Below are 19809 nucleotides of genomic sequence, written 5' to 3'. Positions count from 1 at the left end.
AATAAACCTACCTTTTAACTATGTGGAGTTGCCTTAATAATTTTACCAAAAGAAACGTCTGCCATGGAATAGCTGTTGTTCAGTGGCTAACTAAAGTAGATCTATTGCAGTCAGAATGACAAACATGTTTTTATTTATGATCTAATTTCCAGGCCCCTATTAAAGTAAGTGACATAGTTCATAGATCATGTGCTTCCATGGTATGGCTTTTCTTCACTTTCTATACAGAATATTGAGTACCCTTGATCATTCACCACTGGCTACAAGGCAACTTCTGATTCATTCTGTAAATAGGATTTTTAAGTGGCATTTAGAAAAAAAATTCAAAGAGCTAAACAGGTAAACAATCATGATTAGATTAAGAGAACATTCAATTTTTGTTAAATGTATACTCAATTCACAGTTTCCCTTTTCAGGAAATATTGGGGTGGTCAGGAACACTTTTCCTTTAAGAATCCATCAACTTCTAAATGTAAGCTCTGCTAGTTGTCTCTTATCCCTGGAAAATATATACCGTTTGAATATTACAACATGATTCACAGTTTTAACCAATTAAATTAGGGTATATAAATATAAATATACTTAAACTAGTTTTTACATGAAATGTAACTTCAGCGCAATAATTATGAAGGGATTGAACACTTTTTCCTATGAGGTGTATGCCAGGATGTGAGGATTTGTATTCTGAATATTATTCAACATTTCCTAATGAATTGATTACTCAAAAAGAGACAATTTTTAATAAGTACCATGAGTTTATTAATTTTGTCATTCTATTTCTGCTTCCTGTGTAGCAAAGCACACAAAAAGTTTTTTCTCCATCCGAATTAGTTCATTTAATTAAAAAAAATCCCAAAATAATATTTCTATTGATTATTTGGGGATTTTACATTATGCACCCAATCACACTCATTCTCAGTCTTCTCAGGACCATGTGACTGTCCTTGTGGTCTCTCCTTGCAAAAACAAGAAAAAGAAAAGAAAAGAAAGAAACAAACAAACAAAAAGTACAATTTATGTTGATTGGAACATGGTCAAACTCCCAGTAATCAGCCCCTCAAAGAAAATCAAGTCCTTCCCAATCTGCACCCTTGCCAAAAGCCCTCAATTGTGGAGAGCTAAGTTCTTTTAGAATTTATTGTTGTTTTGTTCTCTTACAATTCCTCATATGACATCAATGGAATTAAATTTGTAAAGAACTAAGAAATAATACAAGTGACTCCATATCATTAAATGTGAGTAATAGAGTGAATAATGTATATATTAAGATTATCTCAAATTGTACTTTTTTCAAATTTTATTTGATATTTTACTTATATTTAGTAAGATCCTTGTGTAGTGTTAAGAAATCCTTTAAGAAATTTGGGAAGATTTAAAGGTTGGTGGAATTGGAGAATATCTCTCACATGATTTTTAGTGCCTTTTGATACTTTTATAAACATTGGTTTAAGGATCTAGTAGTGGTAAGTAGCTTGGGAAAAATAAATATCAATAAAAGATTAAAAGAGTGAACTCTATACATCAGTCAAAATGAAAAAAAAAATAGCTAGATTGACATGTAGAAATTCCATAGAGAAATCTCATGTGAGAAACCGGAAAATGAGCAAAGTTCGTGAGTGCATGTAGATAAGTGTCACTTATGCTAAGAATTCTGAAGCCTTTAAGAAGCCTTGGTTGTTTCTTTTGAAATGTTTATTATAAGATGGGTGATAGAGTGGAGGGTATGGAGGATGGGAACATGAGTGATCCAGATGGTCAAGTTGTGAGAGGGACAGAGAGGGAGAGGAATGAAAAAGGTATCTTGATAGAGGGGGCCATTAGAGGGTTCAGGAGAAACCTGGTGCCAGAGAATCTCCCAGGAATCCACAAAGATGACCTCAGCTAAGACTCCTAGCAATGGCCCTTCTCCTATAATCAGATTGGTGACTACCCAAATTGTCATCATAGAACCTTCATTCAGTAACTGATGGAAGCAGATGCAGATATCCACAGCCAAGCACTGGGCTGAGCTCCAGGAGCCCAGTAGAAGAGAAGGAGGAAGGATTATATGAACAAGAGGGGGTCAAGGTCATGACAGGGAAAACCCACAGAGACACTGATCTGACCTAATGGGAGCTCACAGACTATAGACCTACAGCTAGGGAGCCTGTATGGGACCTACCTAGGCCCTCTGCATGTGGGTGACTGCTGTAGAATAATGCTTTTGTACACTGGTTTAATAAAACGCTGATTGGCCAGTAGCCAGGCAGGAAGTATAGGTGGGATAAACAGACAAGGAGAATTCTGTAAAGAAAAGGCTGAGTCAGGAGATGCCAGCCTGCCATCCAGGCAGCAGGATGTAATGAAACACAGGTAAAGCCACTGAACATGTGGCAACATATAGATTGACAGAAATTGGTTTAGTTTAAGTGTAAGAGCTAGTCAGTGAGCTAATGGTGGAGAAGTTTTAATTAATATAAGTCTCCATGTGTTTACTTGGGTCTGAGTGGCTGCGAACCAGGTGGAACACATGAAAACTTTCAGCTACAAATGGCACCAAAATGTGGGACCTAAAACCCGAGAGAGCTTTAAAAAAAAAAAAAAGATCCTAAAATGGAGCTAAAAATAGCTTCCTAGTTGTGTCTGTCAGGACGGCTGTGAGCTACAGTATGGCAGGTTCACAGTGGTGTGCGGGCTTGAGTGCAGCATCCGCTATGGTACACAGTGGTGTCTCCAAGCCACACAGTACACTGCATTGTGACAAATTTAGATTTTGCTAGTACACAAAAAAAAAAGTTACTGGGCTACATACTGCTTTAAAGGAAGCATAGACCCACTGATTCCCATAGTCGACAGTGAGTCTGGTTCCCAGAGCTGGGGGTAAATGTAATTCTGCCATGTTGGGAAACTGAGGTGGGTGGAGTAAGCAGCCAAAAGCTGCCATTTCAGCCCTAGTAATGCAGTTTAAAGCAATAGATTCACAATAAGGCAGATTCAGATGGAATAAGATTTTAAATGGTTTATAATGTGTGTAAAAATGTACATAGGCTTTGAAGAGAGAAGAAAATGAATATAGACAGTTATATAAAGAAATAGTTTTAAAAAGTAAAGTCTTTAAAGAGACTGTATAAGTAATAAAAAAAATAAGCCACATAAAGATGGATATCACACAGATTGTCTGGATTATATTGTCTTTGGGATTTTTAAACTTCAGAAAGATATTTGATTATAAAAGCTGCTGAGCTAAGCTAATATATATATAAATATATATATTAAATATATATATATATATTAAAGGTATCTTGACTTCAAAATTTGGATCTAATGGTATGTTGCTTTGGAAAGGAGGCTCTGCTTTTGTTTCCACAGGGAGCAAGAGGCTATGGATTTGTTCCAGATTAAGATACACAGATTTGATCAGTCAAGACCCCTTGAAAGGTCTCCAATGACACCATGGCCCAGATCATCCAACATCCATAACCAACTTCAAGGCAACTGACTCAGAGAATACAGTGTCACAGACTATTCCAGTCAGGACTTGACCATAATTTTTAATTTTCTCAGGATTCCCATAAGAATGCAGCTCCCTTTATCAGCAGGAAGTAGCCTATAAAACTACATCCACATTCCCAAAAAAATGGATTATGGATGTTTATCTTTGTTTAGGTTGTTGGTTACAAATTGTTAGTGGTCATAGTCAATCTCTTTCTAAAGAAGAAAAAGGGATAAGAAAAGCTATGATATGATTAAAGGTAGATTATTGAACCTACTTTTAAAGAGCAACAACTTGTTTAAAATGTTTTACATTGCTATGGATTTTAGTTTATTGATATAAATTTAAAGTTAATTTTGTTATACTATATATATTTCTACTCTCATTTAAGGTATTATGTTTATGTAACTCATTTAAATTGTAATGGATAATTAAGAAATGCAGGTTAATAATTAGTCTTCTATGATAGTCAAACTTATAGTCATGTTAAGTTTTCAAGTTGTACATAGATATATTTCAGTTAGGTAGGTAATCTTCAAAGACTTACAGAATATGGCATTCAAAATATTTTAAAAACTTAGACTTTCTGGATAGTGAGACATGTCTGCTTCTGGCAGCACCGATTTACGTCAAAGAGGAAGATGGGCATCAGAGAAACTCCTTATTGAGTTTATCTTCTTCATGGCAAAATTAGCCATTTGGGCAAGAAGCTGTTCTTGCCTGGACTGCTTGACAAAATGTTGTATAAACTGGATATGCAGGACCCACAGGAAGGTGACCACTGAACTTTGCAAGGTGAAATGGTTCTTCAGGTTCCTGCTTCACAGAGGAAACTGCCAAATATTCTACAGGACACAGGGGAGTGACTAAAAGACTCTAGGCCTGTGGGCTGAAGATGGATGCCCCAAAGTTACAGAGAAACTTTAGATGGTTGTCCAGGCAGCCAACTGTCTCTGTTATTCTAGATTTTTGGAAGTTGCTTACAATGCATTTCCTGTTTACTTAGGTAATATTGTATCCTTCTGAGGTCTTTGATGTATTTGAAGACTACATAGTTACAATTATGGTTTTCCTTGGTTATGATGAAAGATAAATTAGATATGAAATTTTAGACTCACAAATATAGGATAAATAGAATATTTTCTTCGAATTTGCCAAATATAAAGACTAGATATTATAACTGTAATTCTTGCTTGATAACTGTTTTATTATATATAATTTTACTATGTTAAAGTTAAAACTTTTCTCTTCAATTAAGCAGAAAAAGGGAAATGTTGTAGAATAATGCTTTTGTACACTGATTTAATAAAACGCTGATTGGGCAGTAGCTAGGCAGGAAGTATAGGTGGGATAAACAGACAAGGAGAATTCTGTAAAGAGGAAGGCTGAGTCAGGAGATGCCAGCCTGCCATTCAGGGAGCAGCATGTAATGGCATACAGGTAAAGCCACTGAACATGTGGCAACATATAGATTAACAGAAACTGGCTGAGTTTAAATGTAAGAGCTAGTCAGTGGTAGGCCTGAGCTAATGGCCAAGCAGTTTTAATTAATATAAGCCTCTGTGTTTACTTGGGTCTGAGTGGCTGTGGGACAAGGCAGGACACAGGAAAACTTCTGATTACAGGTGACAGGTTTATAGCTTGGTCTGTTTATGGGGCCCCTGGCAGTGGGACCAGGATTTATCTCTGGTGCATGACCTGGCTTTTTGGAGCCCATTCCCTATGGTGGGACACCTTGCTCAGCCTTTATGCAGGGGGAAGAGCTTGGTCCTGCCTCAACTTGATATTCCGTGATTTGATGCCTCCCCATGGGAGGCCTGACCCTTTCTGAAGAGTGGATGAGGTCGTAGAAAGGAGGTGAGGGAGGGAACAGGAGGAGATAAAGGAGGGGAAACTGCCATTGGTATATAAAAAAAAATAAAACAGATGGGTGATGTCTTCCATCTACCCATCATCATAAGGATTTAGACAGTAGAGTCTGGTGCTGTTATTACAGGAGAGATTGAGCTGAGCGTACTGGCAGCTGGGTGATTATTTAAATCGTGCCTTGATGAAAGCTTAGTGGTGCATTTAGCTGTTTTGTGCATTAGACCTTTTGTTTTAAAGGGATCATGATAACTTGAATAAAGTCCTTAAATTGCAACTCATTACCAAGGACTTTAGGATGAAATTCCAGGTTATTGCATGTGTTAATAAAATTTTTACATGAGCAGAGGGTGAATAGGAAGTGTTCATGAGAATAACTCCCAGCATTAATAAAAAGACACTGTAAACTGCCACTGTTAGTCCTAATTTTCGCTTATCCAGCAAGGGTAGATGTATAGTTTAAAATGTGAGGAACCATGATGCTAGACATTCCATGACCCTGTTAGGAAATATTATTTTCTTCTTTAGGAATTTCAACTTGGGATTCTACAACTGACAAGCTGCCATTCTGCAATAACATTTTATTAGGTCACTGAGACTGTAGAGTGTTGTTACATATGGCATAGATTTTATATATGTAATACACTATGTAGCAGTAAAAACTCTAAAGACCAGTTGCTTACAAAAGCAAAAACTTCTTCCTATTTCTAAAGATTTAAAATAAGATTTATCGTTATGTATGCGTGTGTGTGTGCCTGATTGCCTCGTGTGTGTGTGTGTGTGTGTGTGTGTGTGTGTGTGTGTGTGTGTGTGCCTGATTGCCTCTGTGTGTACCATGTGTGTACCAGTGCCTGCAGAGTCTAAATGAGTGTGTCATATCTCGTGGAACAAGACTTACAGGCAGTTGTGAGCTGCTCAATATGAGTGCTGGGAAATGAACTCAGGTTCTATGTATCAGATGAATATGCTTTTATCTACAGAACCACATCTTCAGCCACAAGGCTTAGTTCTTGGTCACAAGTTATTTGTCTGTAACTCAGTGTGCATGTGGCTCCATGACATCTACAGATTGTGGCCAAAGATATTTTAGTCAATGTTTCCTTCCTTTAATTTTATATTCTATTAAATCATTCTGAAAGAAGCAGAAGAAATATATATATGTGTGTGTGTGCATATATATATATATATGTATGTATGTGCATGTGTACACAGAACATAACACAAAATATGTACACTCTTATGTATGTATCAAAAACTCATTTTCAGAATTTAACATCATATTTTTGGGATCTACAAGGAAGTAGCAGCCAATGTATCTTGGATTAGAGGATGCTGTTACCAGTTTGCAGTGACTTATAATAACCCATTTTTTTTAAATCTCTTCCTAGCTCCATTTAACTCACTAGCCCCAGAGAAAGCATTTTCTATAGGATTTAGCCAATGATGCCTATCAGGTTTCCTTGAGGTCCTCTTTTTTTCCATGTCCAACACAATTAAAATTAAATGTAGCATAATGATGTCTACCCAGTAGCCTTAGATGAAAAGTACATAGGGAGCAATGTCCCTTGAAGCCTTGAAAGAGAATTTGCAGATCAGCAGTCCTGACCCAGGCTCAAACCCATCCAACTGTTACCTCAGCTTTTCCATGCCACACATGATACAAGTACAGAAAGTTGCATTTTTTTTTTAAAGGAAAGAGGCATAGCTGCACCACCTGAGTAGCTGCAAAATCAAATCAAGTAACTGTGTTTACTTTCCCCATTTCTTGAGAGTAATGTTCATGCTAGGAGTCTCGATGGATTTTATTTTTGAATATATTTTCTTAATGAATGGGGCTACTTTCTTCATACCACTTGCTTAAATTCTGCAAAGACGTTAATGATACTTCTAAATCTAGAGTGGAGACCTTACATAAATGCATTCACTGCAATTGTTTTAAAATGGCTCTGAATATATTTCTTAGGTAAAGCTTGTCTGTGTACTTTGCCAGTTTTGAATAATAAATATGTTTAATAACTGCCTTGAAATTTATTTCACGTTTATTTACATTTATGCCTGCATAAATTTGGGTTTTGTCTTTATGTGTGGAATTGGCAGTAGCAGAAAGAAAATATGTTTAAAAAGCTATATTTTCAAGTATTAAAATTTGATAGAATTTAATTGATGACATCATTTAAAATACTTTCATACCAAAACTCTTCCTGAGAGATAACCATGTTCAAAGCTATGATGTTTCTATGACCTGTGTTTTTTTAATGAAAAATCAGATTATTATTAATATATATGTAGACAACATTCAGATAGACAAATGCAGATTATATGGGGATGTTTAAATTTAACCAAATTTTCATTTTAAAAATATATAAATACTACTTAATTTTATAATATAATTTTATAGCTGCATTTTTTTTTAGTGATTTATTTATTTAGGAAGGTTTGTTTATGCAAGAATAGAGTCATCCTTGCCAAACTTAACAGGACATCTTTAAAGTTCGGTTCAATTTTCCTTCCTGGATACGTCTTTCCTTTCTGCCCCTGTCTGTTTTGAAAATAGAATACCAGAAGATGAGGACCCCAAATGCTGCCACAGCCCCTAAAAGTGAGTTCTTTGGAGTGGGTCTGAAACTAGGATAAACAATTGTTGATTTTGCATAGGTCCAATGAGTCAAGGCAGGGTCATAGGTGTGCGATGTTGGGGTCGTCGTACTGTAGCAGATATTTCCGTTTAAGCGGGGCCCTTATGCTCAAGCGCTCCACCTGCACCTTTCGTGTCTCCGGAGACACGCCATACTTGGCAGGATCGAGGGTACTGGGGCGAGTGGCCAGGGGTGCAGGCTTATACTTGGAATCGCACATCTTAACGCCCGACGCACATCTGCGCCTGCACGGCTATCTTATAGCTGCATTTTACATTACTAAAATAATTTCTTTGCCCTTTTGAAAAACTATCAATATCATAGAGATAAAGTATTTACATATGCAAGTCTAGATATTATGTGTATATACATATATGTATATTAGTCTACTTGTGTTAATGTATGCTGTTTAGTTATTTCAACTAAATTTAAGTGTTCTGGAAAGAATCTCATAAGGCTTAAGAAGCTCATGAATCTCATAAAAAATATAATATTCACAAAACTCCTTTTCGAGGTTATATTAGCAGGAAGTAACTGCTCTGGTAGAGCTGGCTACAAACGGAGAGCCTAGGGACTCAATCTAAGCCGTCACCTGCAATTCTGGGCTCTTTGGTGATGCAATGAGTCTGTTAGGAACTTAGATTTGCTTGGAGCTGTTTCTTTGGTCTGTCTCATCCTGGTGCCCTATTTGGGATGAATAGATGCTTGTTAATGACTTCCCAAAAATATCATGAAATGATATATCTGCAGGAAAATTTCTCAACAGCCACATAATATTAAACTAAAATGTGTACAGACAGAATTGATTTGTGAAGTGGGTGCTTCAACTTTTCATGCATATTTCAAAGTTTCAAGGGGAAATGTTTCTGAAGCACACACTCACTGCTTGATAAACTTACTCCACATATCACATCAAAAAGTCTTACACAAAAATCTGTGAAGTTTGATAAGATCAGTTTTAAAATACAAAAAGGACAAATATTGTAGAGATGACACTTTTTATTTACCGGTATCTATTCAAGTCCACCCAAAAATAAACCTGTAGAAATTTTGAATGTTTTTTTCAGGAATATGAAGAAACAACATAGCCAAGGCCAGATAACCTAACCTAAATACAATGCTAACACGTTGTGAGCCCAAGGCTTGTTTGTCTATATGGAAAGAGTGGCAGCTAGGAATATAAATATATAATATATAATATATATTATATATATATATATATATATATATATATATATATATATATATATTACAAAGAAGAAGGTCTTTGTTTCCTTGTTTGAGGCAAGATCTTGCAATTTAGCCCTGGTCTTGAAGGGTGTTCCCCAGACCTTGAAATTTTGATTGTTGGGATTATCAGAATGAACCACAATGTATGGTCCCTAATATTTGTGGGTTTATATTTTTTTCTTGTGAAATGACAAACTAAATAATCATTTCAGAAATCATTCTTACAGGGTAGATTATTAAACTTCTTAAAAAGTATCATTAAATTATTTATTGTTATTTATGTGTATGTATGGGTACATGCCACGTGTATGTGGGTGCCTGTGGAGGCCCTGGAACTGCGGCTGCATACTGTCCTGGGAACTGAACTCATGCCCTATAGGACAGAACATGCTCCTAACCATTGAGACATCTCTCCTACTCTCAAGATATTCTGTAATCAGGATGAAAGTATTTTCTGTGGTTGTACAAAAAACAGCTTTTAAAGACAGATTAAATAAAATATTACTCTAATTGATTGCATTCAAATTAAAATAACATCATCAAAACATTTAAAGTGGCAAGAAAATATCTATTTACAGAAAATACGATCTTATGTAGAAAACATTAAAGACTCTTGTACCAATAAAAAACAAAATGAAGTATACATGAACTCTGAAAAGCTCTGGATACAAAATCAATTTAAAAATCAGTTGAGTGTCTGTATGAAAATTCTAAAAAGAAAATGAGATAACAAGCTCAATTTACAGCAGCATTAAAACAAAGAACAAAGAAAGAAAACAAAACAAACGGGAATAAATTTAACCAAGGAGAAATTTTATATATGTATGGTGATATTTTATTTGTGTTCTAAGAAATAAACTTGCCTGGGGATCATAGGACAAAACCAGCCACTATATTAAACATAGAGGTAAGGCAGTGGTAGTGTACACCTTTAATTCTAGCATTCAGGAGGCAGAGATTCATCCAGATCTCTGTGAGTTCAAGGCCACACTGGGAAGAGAGCCAGGCGTGGTGGCACATGCCTTTAATCCCAGCACTAGTTAACCATCGAGGTCTGGAGGTCTGTACAGACAGACAGGAAGTGATAGAGCTGGGAGGAAAGAGGAAGTGATGTAGCTGGGCTTGAGAAAGGAAGTAAGATGACAGGGCACAGAAAGGTATTTAAGGCATGAGTATACAGGAAGTAGCTCTCTTGCGCTGAGGATTTCCTAGTGGTAAGAATTGTGGCTGGTTTGTTCTATTCCTCTGATCTTTCAGCTGTCACCCCAATATCTGGCTGTGGGTTTTTTATTAATAAGACCATTTAAGAATTTGTGTTACACACACACACACACACACACACACACACACACACACACACACACATGTTGAAAATTATGAGATACTGGTGAAAAAAAGTAAAGAAGTATCCAATAAATAGAAGAAAACATTTTTCATTTATTGGAAGACCTATGCTGTGGGATGGTCTTTCTGTATACTGTGAATGTATGTTGTTACCCATTGGTTAATAAAGAAGCTGCTTTGGCATATAGCAAGACAGGTTATTGCTGTGGGATGGTCTGTATGTCAAGTGTGTTGCTGATTGGTCAATAAATAAATCACTGATTGGCCGGTGGCCAGGCAGGAAGTATAGGCGGGACAAGGAGGAGAATAAAGCTGGGAAGTGGAAGGCTGAGTCAGAGACACTGCCAGCCGCCACGATGACAAACAGCATGTGAAGATGCCGGTAAGCCACGAGCCACGTGGCAAGCTATAGATTTATAGAAGTGGATTAATTTAAGCTGTAAGAACAGTTAGCAAGAAGCCTGCCACGGCCATACAGTTTGTAACCAATATAAGTCGCTGTGTTTACTTGGTTGGGTCTGAGTGGCTGTGGGACTGGCGGGTGATAGAGATTTGTCCTGACTATGGGCCAGAGGAAAACTCTAGCTACAAATGGTGACCAATGTGGGGTGCCAGATATTGGTGAAATTATTAAGGCCACTCCACGTAGTTAAAAGGAGATTTATTTAATAGCGTAACTTACAAATTAAGGTATAGGTAGGTCGTGGGGTCTGGGGAAGGTGTATCGCAGTCCAGCGGTGTTCTCTGGAGCTCTGCTTGGCCCACCTCCACCGCCCAGGGTCCTGGAACAGAGAGAGTGCTGGCCAATCCAGATCTCGGGTCTCCAGGTGCCTCCCTTGGTTCCGCCTTGTAGGCGTGACAGTTGCCAAAGTCTCAATGGGGGTTGGAACTTCCAGATCAAAGCTGGAATGGCTACCCACTACAGGTTATAGCTAGGCCAGAAATCCAAGCAAAGATACAGTATGAAGAGAGGCAGACTCAGGGGAGATGCTGCTAGCCAGCAGGGGAGCAAGATGTAATGGAACACAGGTAAAGCCACAAGACAGGTGGCGATTCATAGATAAATAGAAATGGGTTAATTTAAGCTATCTAACAATAAGCCTGAGCCATAGACCCACCGTTTGCAATTAATATTAAGCCTCTGAGTGATTATTTTATAAACTATTGTGGGGCCGGAACACAGAAAAGCTTCCAGTTACAGACCTAAGTTACTTATATTTCAAATCAGTTCCTAATCAATTTCAGCACTGTATTTTTTCCAGAAAATACTCCCCAACATTCATTTAGAATTTATTTTATTAACATTTTTTTAATTTCTTTTACATACAGACTAGTTTCTCCTCTCTTCTCGCCTCCCACATCATGTTGTCTGTCATCCTCCTCCTCACCACCTATTCCTATCTACTCCCTTCCCCATCCACTCCTTCTCAGAAGGCAGGCCTCCCCTCTGCATTAAGGCTGGGCAAGGTAATCCAGCATTCCCAAAAGCCAGCTAAGCACCAGAGATAGGACCTGATCTCACTATAAGGAGACTTACAAACAGACCAAGCAACACAGCTCTCACACACATATAGAGGCCCTAGGATGGTCCCATGCAGGCTCCCTGTTAGTCCAGAGTCTATAAGCTCCCACTAGCTCAGGTCAGCTGTCTCTGTGGTTTTCATTTAGAATTTTAAGACACCATGATTAACCAAACCATCTTTTAAAGGAACATAGAAGCTAGAGGTCATATACTTCCTGGTTTCAATATGTTATACAAATCTGCAAGCAAACAGAACAGGGTAATTATAATAAAAGAAAGCCCATTCAGCCATGTGCATGAAATAGAAGACTATAAATAAATGCAAGGCAGATATGGTCAAATGATTTTCATAGGCAATCAAGACCACTTGGAGAGGGAAAGGCAGACTTTCAAACAATACATCCAGAAAACTGAATGTCTACCTACAGAAAAAAAATAGTTGGACCTTTATAGAATTCTCAAATATTAACATAAATGAGTTAAAGGCTAAACCTAAGAGCTAAAACTAAAAGTCTTGTAGGAAATACATAATATAAAATCTTAACATTTGACTTTTTTTCTTTTTATCTTTTTAGATTTGATCCCAAAACACAGATAAGAAAAAATACAAACAATTTGACCAGTGAAGTAATTAATACTTCTGGTCATTAAAAGACCCAACCAGCAAGATTTTTATTTTTTAAGACATCTCACAAAAAGTATGTACATTTACAAATCATATGCTTGATGGGGATTTTCATGCAGAAATATAAAAAGGGCTGCAGTTTAATAGTTCCAACACAGTTATAAATGGGCCAAAGTCCTGAATAGACACCTCTTTAGAGAATATACTCTGATAACAAATCCATCATTCTGATAGCAATACAATAATGAACCAAGTAAAGTTCAGGATTTATCCTGAGTGGTATTTGCACACTGAAAAAGAAAATCAAGGTTTTCTTTAAATCTTACACTTTATTTTTGTTGAGTCTCATGCATGCTGCGTAAGATTCTAAATGTATTCTACACTTGTATAGTCTTGGAAAACAGCACCTTTGGTTACTTAGGTAGTTAGCAAAAGAAAGCATGACTAAGACTTTTAAGAGAAGTAGAATTAGCCGGGCGGTGGTGGCGCACGCCTTTAATCCCAGCACTTGGGAGGCAGAGCCAGGTGGATCTCTGTGAGTTCGAGGCCAGCCTGGTCTCCAAAGCGAGTTCCAGGAAAGGCGCAAAGCTACACAGAGAAACCCTGTCTCGAAAAAACCAAAAAAAAAAAAAAAAAAAAAAAAAAAAAGAGAAGTAGAATTAAAAAAAAAGAGTTTTGCATAATCCAATGAAGTTGAAGAATAAGATAAAGATTACATTAACACTGGATGAAATAATAGGTGTAAGCCCAATACAGCTAATTATCCTAAATATGAAGAACTAAACATTTTAGGCAATGAAATAAAATATAGTAGAATAAAACAATACAACCAAACTATAGAAGAGGATAATAAATGTCTCAGATGTCTTCAAGATAGCATGAATGCTTCTAAACAATGAAATATGAGGCATGAAATGTTTCAACTCTTCTAATGAAACCAGAATATAGCAACATAAAGTTGCTCATGTTTCTCATCCTCTCATCCTTTTAGACAAAACAAATAACCGGTATAGTATCTGCAGAATTGAGGGGGACCACTAGTAATACAATATTACTTATTGGTCATGATAATTTAACTGATTAAGACAAGTTATGCCATAAAAGTAAGAGCATATTTTCATAGCAAAGGCAGTCAATACAACTCACTAAAATGATAGATTATGTGGGAAACATTTAATTACTATAAAATATTACTTATGAACCAGTTTAACTAGGCTGAGAGGAGAAATTAAATTCCAAGAAATACAATGACATTTTGGTCTTTAGATTTTCCATTGGAAAATCAACTGTTGTCCTTGTGGGCCTTTACATCTGATGTGATCGTTTACTCCTGCTGCTGCCAATACATTTTCTTTTCTCTGAATTATTTAATGTTTTCACTAAAATATAACACAGGGATTTCTTTGCTGGACCTGTATGTTTTATATTCTGTGTGCCTCTTGTACCTGGATTGGCATCTCTTTTCCTAGGTTTGGGAATATTCTTCTATGATTTTATTGAAAATATTTTTTTACTCCTGAGGTAGAGAATTATTCTCATTCTTCTTTGCTCATGTTCATAAGTTTGGTCTTTCACAGGCCCCTGTTCATAGGTTTTTGTTACTGACTTTCATTAAATGATCTGATGATTCTACCTTATCAACAGTCTTACTATTCTGTCATCCAAATAACCCATTCTATTGACAGAGCTTCACTCTGTGGTATGAGTTTAACTTATGAAAGCTTTAATTTTCAGTATAATTCCAGTTAGTTTCCATTAATATTTCTATGTATTTATTGAATTCGACTTTCATAATCTGAATTGACTTCCTTATTTCATTCAGCTTTTTATGTTTTCTTGGGATTCATTAAGAATTTTGTGCACTCAGTTATTTATGCCATCCTAGAGAATTTTTAGCGTATTTATAAACACTCTTGTGAACTCTTTGTCTTGGATTTCATGTAAGTCACTGTCACTGATGGCTATCATTATGAGATTGATACTTTGGGGGCTATGTCTTACATTTCCTGTTTATGTTATGAGTACTTTTATATTGGCCTTCTCACATCTGGAATTTTGTTTGAAACTTTCTGACACACTTGGATTTCATGAGCCACTGTTTTGTGTGTTGTGTTGTGTGGTGTGTGTCTTGGCTGGTCTCAATCTCGCCTTAAACTCAGTTGTGGAGAAGCATGGTGTTGGTTTTTGGATGAGGTAGTCGAACGTTATCTGACATTGGTTGGGAGAACACAACCTCTGGCTTCAGAAGCCATAGTCGGTGCAATGCTTCAGTGGGTTGCTCTGGGGGCAGTTTCCGGTATCCTCTGATCTCAAAAGCCAGTGTTCACAAGGTGTTGTGGGAGTGCTCAGACGAGGGATGGATCCAGCTATCCCTGAACTTTATCAGTCACGGTGTACAAAACTTATGGTGTGTATGTCAGGTGCGTGCACAACGGCAGAGATATGGATACAGAGTAGGAGAGTGCTGCAAACCTCAGGAAAATGTAATGGAACCCAGCTACTATCACAAAAGCTACTAAGGTCAAGCCATGACTTAAGAAGTCTTGGTAATATTTTAGCTTTTGTATATATGTATATATATTAGCTAGTTCCTAAAATGATTTTCTTGTGTGCTTCCAAGAACTCCTAACAGTGTATTTATTTAAAATACCTATCAAGCATCCAAGGCCAAATGATCTCCTGAACTAAGGTAATACCCTTGTGGAAAAAACACCTGTTTCCCAGGTCAGGCAGATAGCCTTATTTCTTATGCAATTTAGGGTGAGACCCTCCTTTCTTACAGTCTTATTAATATTATAGACTTCTAACTTCTTACCTAACCACCTCAAGAAATGTGGAATGAGCACATAGATCCCCTTTTTGATATACTGACCCATCATTAGCTCTCAATTGATCTCCTCCTTTACCACTCCTGTGTAGCATTGTAAAAGAAAGCCTGAGGGTCACTGCCTGAGAAAAATTCTTACCTGCCTTTATGACCCCATAAAAATTCAAGCCTCGTGACCTTGCTCTGGAAGAGGATCACTATGGCCTGGGTTTATAAATGAACACCTCAGAGACTGAGAAAGAACTGAGGTATAAGGAGAACAAAGAGAGGATATTGAGATTTTGACTGGAGAGGATTTTGACTCGAGAACTTGAGGATAAGATTGAAGATGAGGAAGAGCCAGATCGGAAAGTACTAGATGGGTAAAACAAGAAGAGAAAGAAGGAGATGTGAGAGGAGCTAAGATGGGAAGGAACTAGACGAAGAAGAGAAAAGAGAATGGAAGAACTAGATGGGTAAGAACTGGAGAAGAACGAACTAGATGAGGCAGAACTAATATGAGAGGGGAAACAGCAGGTAAATGTAGAGAGAAATCAGGAAAGAAAGGAGCTAGGCATGAGAACAGAATAGAAGCTTGTAGAGAGAGAACTGACACAGAATAATAAAGTGTATGGACTAAGGAGTTTCATGTACATAGATTCATTTCTTTTCATCAAAGATTAAATTATCAGCTGGTTGTAGATTCTTCCTGGACTCTGGGAGGGGATTATTGAGGGGCTGGACCCCCATAGTCCCAGATAGGAGAGGATGTTGAGATCCTCTGGCTTCAGGTTTCAGGTTAGTGAAAGGGCAAAAGATTGAGGGCCCCCTCTGCCTGGCCCAGATGTGCTCAGAATATGGAAATGTGAAAGTGGGCAATTGTTCCAAGGACTTTTCAACTGCCTGATCAGAGTGCATAAAGAAGGGTGGAATTATGCACAGGAGGCAAGGAGCCCTATTAGCTGATAGACTAAAAATGTGAGCAGGACCCCTAACCTTTCCAAATAGGGTATTCATAGGGTGGGGTAAGAATGTACATGAGGTAGAGGGTCCAGAAGCCTTTTACCTTCATGGATGATCATAACAATATTTAACCTCTAGATAATGGAGGTCAAAAAGCTTGAAGTACAGAAATAATAAAATAAACATTACTGAAAATAAAATAAATCTATTGATCCTTCTGACAGTATGAATGAAAAAAATTACCATTCTAATCTGCTCACTACAGTTCCCAACATAGACAGAGAAACAAAGAGCAAGGGAGAGGAGATACAAAGGGTGGGAAACAGACAGATAGACAGACATGCAGATAGACAGACTGAGGGTGTGTGGTTGGAGCTGATAGGTTTCACTATATCGTTGTTAAGCAACTGATCACTAAAATGGAAATAAAATCCCTTGCTTGTATAGATTACTGAATGTGACTGCTCTTAAACTATTTCAGTAATGTATTTATACAGAAATATAAAACGAATAATCATCAAATGCTAAGTTGAAGTTACTGACCTTTGAAGAGCTAATTGCTTTAGCATGGACATCAGAGAATAATCATCTCTGTTTCCCATTTCACTTGAGATCCTTTGCACATCCTAGGTACTACACTAGTGCTCTGCCACTGACCTATAGACTTTGCCCCAAGCAATGAGGAGTCAAAACGTATCTAACAGGGATACATTATTTGAAGGAAAATACAATCCTTTTTTTTTTCAAGTTTCAGTTTCTGTACTCACTCAATTTGCATAATACTAAATTAAAAAAACACTAATTTAAATGACTTAAATTTCATTCACTATAGAATTCCTTGAGGACATGAGACCTACCTTATAGTCTTAGTATTCCAGTAGCATTGTTTAGGCTTTAAATAATCATTGATTACTTTTCAGTAAGTAGGTAGACTTATATTTTTGATAATTACATGATCTAGTAGAGAAGCAAATTCACACACATATTAAAGAGGATAATAAGGCAAAAATGTAAGAGAACTCTCCAATTGTTGATTAGGAACTGAAGATAAATGTAGATTAAGAAGGATAATCTTACCTGTATTCATTAGTAATTTTCATGCAGGGAGCCAATTCACTAAGACACATTATCCAAGAGTTTGGAGGAAAGATGAATGGTTTAAATATATGACTTGAGAGAAAACACTCAAAGTCTAAAGACATACTTTCTCCCCTGTTATAAATTTTACATAGTCACAGATGGTGACCCATTACAAATTTACAATACCCTGAAATGACCTAGCTGACTATTGGCAAATGCTATAAATGTCACTGTTTGATTCTGTTTTTAGTTTACCCTAGAGCATCCCATATACATGGTCAGTATGTAACACATCGAACAGAAGAGGGAGCACAAATGCTCACCCTCTATTCGCATCAGCTCAGAAAGGGAGGCCTTTTCTATGTTTATTTTCACTATCATTCAGTGATGGCTCCTGAGGTAAGATTCTCTACTATTGTCGGGGCCAAATGTTACAATGGAAATTGACAATAATGAAAAACTTTTATACAAAGCTTATTGAACAATCTTCATGAAAATTTTTCTAAAATGTTATTCAATAAAAAGCTAAATTAACTATGAAATTTCTTCTGTTAAAAAGTTTCTATCTGAAGATCCCAAGTCAGTGTCTCTTTCTGTTTAGAAAGGATTTACTTAAAAATAAAACTACAGCACACAGCAAACAAATTTATGTAAGTTTATGTACATATGAGTGTGTGTGTGTGTGTGTGTGTGTGTGTGTGTGTGTGTGTGCATACATGTGTATGTCATGTGTTAGTATACACAGAAGCCAGGGGAAGGCTTTTGTCCCTTGAGCTGGACTTACAGGCGATTGTGAGGTGCCTGACATGGATATTGGAACCCAATGCCTAGTCCTCTTTGTGTGGCTTTACCTATTTTTTTTGAAAATTATTATATACTCAGAGTCACTTTCTGTGCTGTTATTAAAGGTTGCTGGAACTAGAGAGATGATTTAGCAGCCAAGAGAGCACTTGGTGCTCTTGCAGAGGATCCAGGTTCAATTCCCAGCACCCACATAGCAACTAAGAACCCTCTGTAACACTAGTTCCAGGAGATCCCACACCCTTTTCTGGAGTGCACAGGTAGTACACATAGATACTTACAGGGAAACATTCATGCATATAAGTATATATTAAATATTTAAAATGTTAAAAGGGTCCGATTTTTTTCTCATCTAAATAAAGACAGTGTAATATATTTCATGCGAATTAAGTCAAAACAACATTGACTTGTGTCCTAGAGTCAAAAGAAATTGATAAGATGAGGGGAGAGAAAAGCACTTCTCTGTGGATGTGAATTACAGCCAATAGATTGGAATCTGCATATTTCTTCCTGAGAAAATACTAATGATACTGGCATCTACTAGTGGTTTCTTCACAGTTACTAGTGTTCTTACACACCATTTGTTTGGTTTCATGACACCCTGAGATCAGTGTTTGGAATCTATTTTAGCAAGGTGAAAATATGGCTTAAATAAAATGATTCATAGAGAATTCCTTGTGTGAATCCCAGAATTTGCTCTTAGTTTTAACCTACACGATTATTTATAGAATTAGAAATTTCTGAGATCCTTCATTGAAGCTTATGCAGTTATAATTCTAGTAATGTCAGCACAGCTGTTTTTTCTCTCTTTGTCTTGAAACAATAGCTATTTGTGCAAACCTGGGACGGAGTCCTCCTTAGAAATTAACACCTGGAAGTGGGACTTGCAACTTTCTAAACTGAGACAATATATTTCTTCTTTTTAATCCACTAAGGCACTTCCCCTCAACCCCCTCTTTCCTAATGTGTGTGTGGTACATGGGTGTATGTGCACATGTGTTCACAGGTCCTTTCCCATGCAGGAATATGCAGAGGACAGAAGAGGAAGTTAGGTATTTATCTGTTACTCTCTATCTTATCCCATGAGGTAGTGTTTCTTATGGAGTCTGAAGTTTATATTGTTCAGGGTAGAATGGACAGCTAGTGAGATTCTAGTATCTTTTTGTTTTCATTTCCAATGCTGGGGCTACAACCATGTACAGTCATAGCAAACATTTCACAAGTGTTGGGTATTTGAACTCTTATGTTTGCATAGCAATCACTCTTATCCCGTGAATCACTGCCTCAGCTCCATCAATGTATAATAACCTTTTGTCAGCTCCATGGGAATATATTAGTTACTTTTCGTACTTCTGTGATCAAACAACCTGACAAGAAACCAAATGAGGAGAGATTTGTTTTGGCCCATGATTTAAATGGCTTCAGTCCATAGTTGTTGGGTCTCAGGCTCTTGAGCATCACATT

General features: G+C 37.0%; 1 pseudogene; it reads right to left on the bottom strand.

Moving 5' to 3' along the window:
- Positions 1 to 7809: 7809 nt before the first annotated feature.
- LOC128119327 (NADH dehydrogenase [ubiquinone] 1 beta subcomplex subunit 4-like) lies at positions 7810 to 8194 on the bottom strand (annotated as a pseudogene).
- Between the last annotated feature and the right edge of the window lie 11615 nt (positions 8195 to 19809).

This window comes from Peromyscus californicus, unplaced genomic scaffold (assembly GCF_007827085.1).
Source record: "Peromyscus californicus insignis strain IS unplaced genomic scaffold, ASM782708v3 Scaffold_23__1_contigs__length_62951481, whole genome shotgun sequence".
NCBI lineage: Eukaryota > Metazoa > Chordata > Mammalia > Rodentia > Cricetidae > Peromyscus > Peromyscus californicus.
This window is presented reverse-complemented; position numbering and strand designations above follow the sequence as displayed.